Raw genomic sequence first — 4,910 nt, 5'->3', positions numbered from 1 at the left:
GTTTTATCTGTTCCACATACCTCCAGCTGGACAGACCTGAGCCAAAGCTCTGGTGCTGATAACTCGAGTCTACACACACACACACACACACACACACACATGCATGCACGCACACATACATGCCTGCAGGATAAGAGCGGGGGCATACTGTTCATAAACAAAAAGGATAGACAGAATATGCCCTGAGAGCACAAACACTCACCGCAAGTGTGCAGATAAACAATCTGCACAATATTTAACAGGGTCTCCATGGTTACACTGTCATTGTGGATAATGAATTAGTTTTGTCTTAGTTGCATCTTCATTGTGAAGGCCTTAAGTGTTTCTCATCTCCTGTGGTGGATCATCACTTTGTTCATGTGTACAAGCTGACACTTATGGCCAGTGTGTGAGTGTGAGCGATGGGAATCCCGGCTCTTTTCAGTGAGTCGGATCATTCGGCTCAGTAAGAGTCGACTCTTTTGAGTCTCGAAAGGCTCGTTTTTTTTTTTCTTTTTTAATTTATTTCGTTCTCGTCCAGATCGAGGCAAAATATTTTGTCGTGAAAAATATGCATGTTTCAGCCACGAAGGATATATTCGTGCACTGTTTGGACAGACGAGGACGTTGAAAGTTGTGTTTAATTCAGTTAACAAAAGCAACATCGGACGTGCGAGGTTTATTGGAGATGAATGAATTCGTGTTCGAATGATGAAACGGTTTCCACGGAAGCATTTTAATTAAATGACACTGCATGAGTAATGTCAAGAAGAAGAAGAAGAAGAAGAAGAAGAAGAAGAATCTGTGCATCTGTGCAGTGTTCATATAAAAAAAGAGTCAACTCAAGATGACTCACTTGTAAATGACACATTACTAGTGTGTCCAGAGAAACTATGAGAGAAACATGAAGACACACAAAGGAAGGTTTAATCCAGAGTGATAGTGCTGGAGTGGTGTGTGGAGAGGATTCTGAGTGTGTTTGTGTGTGTGTGTGTGTGTGTGTGTGTGTGTGTGTGTGTAAGCGGCGCTGCAGGATCACACCAGGGTTAAATATGAGGAGATGTATGACAGTAAACTCCTGTCCTGAGAGCTCTGTATCCGTGCGTCTCTGATCTGCACGCCTGAGATGCAGAGCCACGCGCTCTCTCTCTCTCTCTCTCTCTCTCTCTCTCTCTCTCTCACACACACACACACACCCTCACTTCAGATAAGACTTTTCCCTCACCCATGATAGAGCAGAAACCATAGTGGTGTGTCATTTGGAATGTCCCGAGGAGGCAGAAGTTCAGCTTGGGTACAAAGATTATCAGACGCAAATAAGCATGTGCTCCTGAGCTCAAATTGTTGATGAATTCACGGGTCAGAGGTTCGTCTTGTCTGCGTACATACTGTACATGGCATGCCCGCTATATACAACATCATCTCTATGGTTTAGGTCAAGGCCACAAACCCATGTCCGCTATTCCTTTTTGGTTACAGTGTGTTACTGTATATTATAGCAGTACAGTGCTCTCCACTAATATTGGCACCCTTGGTAAATATGAGCAAAGAACGATGTGAAAAATGTGTCTTTATTGTTTAACGTTTTGATCTTTTGTTAACAAGTTACTTAAATTAATTAAAAATGACAAAAACACTCTCCTCGTAGATATGAAAACACAGATTTATCAAAAAAAAAAAAAAAACTGTTAAATATAGGTGTTCAACAATTATTGTCACCTTTTTAGTCAGTACTTTGTGCTAGCTCCCTTTGCCAAGATAACAGCTCTGAGTCTTCTCCTATAATGCCTGATGAGGTTGGAGAATACATGGCGAGGGATCTGAGAGCGTTCCTCCGTACAGAATCTCTCCAGATCCTTCACATTTCGAGGTCCAGGCTGGTGGACTCTCCTCTTCAGTTCACCCCACAGGTTTTCTATGGGGTTCAGGTCAGGGGACTGGGATGGTCATGGCAGGACCTTGATTTTGTGGTCAGTAAACCATTTCTGTGTTGATTTTGATGATGTTTTGGATCATCGTCCTGCTGGAAGATCCAACCACGACCCGTTTGAAGCTTTCTGGCAGAGGCAGTCAGGTTTCCTTTTAATATCTGTTGATGTTTGATGGAGTCCATGATGCCATGTATCCTAACAAAATGTCCAGGTCCTCTGGCGGAAAAACAGCCCCAAAACAATAACAAACCCCCTGAGGCATGAGGTACTTTTCCATATGGCTACCTCTCTGTGTGCTCCAAAACCACCTCTGTGTTTATTACCAAAAAGTTCTATTTTGGTTTCATCTGACCATAGAACCCGATCCCATTTGAAGTTCCAGTAGTGTCTGCACACTGAAGACGCTTGAGTTTGTTTTTGGATGAGAGTAGAGGCTTTTTTCTTGAAACCCTTCCAGACAGCTTGTGGTGATGTCGGTGACTTCAGATTGTAGTTTTGGAGACTTTCTGACCCCAAGACGCATCTAACTTCTGCAATTCTCCTGCTGTGATCCTTGGAGATGTTTTATCCACTCGAACTGTCCTCTTCACAGTGCGTTGAGACGATATAGACACACGTCCAATTCCAGGTTGATTCCTAACATTTCCAGTTGACTGGAACTTCTTAATCATTGCCCTGATGGTGGAAATGGGCATTCAATGCTTGTGCTATTTTCTTATAGACGCTTCCTATTTTGGCTCAACAACCTTTTGCTGCACATCACAGCTATATACTCTTACCCATTGTTATGAATGACTAAGGGAATTTGGCCTGTGTGTTACCTTATATTTATACCCTTGTGAAACAGGAAGTCATGGTTGAACAATTTCCTGTTCGTAGTCACCCAGGTGTACTAAAAAATGTACAATATCAGTGGGAATATGCTTCAAATATTTTTTTTTCATGTGAATTCATAGGGGTGCCAATAATCGTTGCACACCTATATCTAACAAAAAACATTTTTTAATAAACCCGTGCAATTGTTTGATATCCATGAGAGCAGAGTATTTTTGTGAATTTTTTGAACAAAAGCTCAAAAGGTTAAACGATAAAGACAATTTTTCACAGCCTTCTTCGCTCATATTTACCAAGGGTGCCAATATTAGTGGAGGGCGCTGTATATGCTTGCATGTCATATTTTTGTAATATTAAGTTCTAACTACAGAAAACTTCTAAACTTAAAGCGGTGCTTGAAAGTTTGTGAACCCTTTAGAATTTTCTACATTTCTGCATAGATGTGACCTAAAACATCATCAGATTTTCACACAAGTCCTAAACGTAGATAAAGAGAACCCGATTAAACAAATGAGACAAAAACATTATTCTTGGTCATTTATTTATTAAGGAAAATGATCCGATATTACACATCTGTGAGCGTCCTGCACATCGGCTCGGAGGAATTTTATCCCGCTCCTCAGTACAGAACAGCTTCGGCGCTCGGATGTTGGTGTGTTTCCTCACATGAACTTCTCGCTTCAGGTCCTTCCACAACTTTTCTATTGGATTAAGGACAGGATTTTGACTCGGCCGTTCCAAAACATTCACTTTATTCTTCTTTAACAGTTCTTTGGTAGAATGACTCGTGTGTTTAGGGTCTTTGTCTTGCTGCATGACCCACTTTCTCTTGAGATTCACTTCACGGACAGATTTCCTGACATTTTCCCTCAGAATTCGCTGGTATACTTCATAGTTCATTGTTCCATCAATGATGCCAAGTTGTCCTGACCCAGATGTTTCAAAACAGGCGCAAACCATGACACTAGCACCACCGTGTTTCACAGATCTGATAAGGTTCTTACGCTGGAATGCAGTGTTTTCCTTTCTCTAAACATAACACTTCTCATTTAAACCAAACAGTTTTATTTTGGTCTCGACCTTCCACAGAACATTTTTCCAACAGCCTTCTGGCTTGTCCACGTGATCTTTAGCGAACTGCAGAAGGGCAGCAGTGTTCTCTATGTCGAGCAGTTGTAACCCGGCCATACACACCATTGTTGTTCAGAGTTCTCCTGATGGTGGACTCATGAACATTAACATTAGCCAACGTGAGAGAGGCCTTTAGTTGCTTAGAAGTTACCCTGGGTTCCTTCCTGACCTTGTGGACTATTACACGTCATGCTCTTGGATTGATCTTTGTTGGTCTCCACTCCTGATGAGGGAAACAATGCTGTTGAATTTCCTCCATTTGTACACAATCTATCTGACTGTGGATTGGTGGAGTCCAAACTCTTTAGCGATGGTTTTGTATGTAATATTGTAATGTTTATATGTACTATTGGATCATTTTCCTCTATAAATAAATAACCACGTATAATATTTTTGTGTCATTTGTTCAATCGGGTCCTCTTTATCTACTTTTAGGGCTTGTTTTAGGTCACGTTTATGTAGAGGTCTAGAAAATTCTCCACGTAAGCCGTTCCTATAGAAACGATGACGTGTTAGAACGAGCGACCTGTGATTCGCAGCTGCACCGATTACTGTCAGAGTTGCCGAGATGTGAGATATAAGAGAGAGTGTTTGTAAATTTGTTCATGTCCACACACTAAAGCCTCCCAATGTGGTCAACAGCACGAGTGACAAATTCACCGTCTTTCCATGCCATGCGAGTCAAAACTCCGTGCCAGCAGTCTGTCAGTGTCCACTGTGAGACACACTTCCAAAGTGGCTCGGTTATTCAGTACTCCACACGTTACCAGATTTTTTTTCTTGACAAGCCAAGTGTCACAGATTAGTCATTTGCTGCCTGGAACGTTGTTGTGTGCTGTACATGCTGTTTCCGTTAACACACACGCACGCACACACACACACACACACACACACAGGTGTTGATGTGGCATGACGTGGAGGGAAAAAAACGATAGGTGTTTATGAGATGACTCACAATGATATCTTAGCAGGTGAAAATATCTTAACCTATTTTAAGCTCGAGAGAAAACCTTCTTGTCGGTTCGATCATGAGCT

The sequence above is a fragment of the Ictalurus punctatus genome, chromosome 2 (assembly GCF_001660625.3).
Source record: "Ictalurus punctatus breed USDA103 chromosome 2, Coco_2.0, whole genome shotgun sequence".
In the NCBI taxonomy this organism is placed as follows: domain Eukaryota; kingdom Metazoa; phylum Chordata; class Actinopteri; order Siluriformes; family Ictaluridae; genus Ictalurus; species Ictalurus punctatus.
This window is presented reverse-complemented; position numbering follows the sequence as displayed.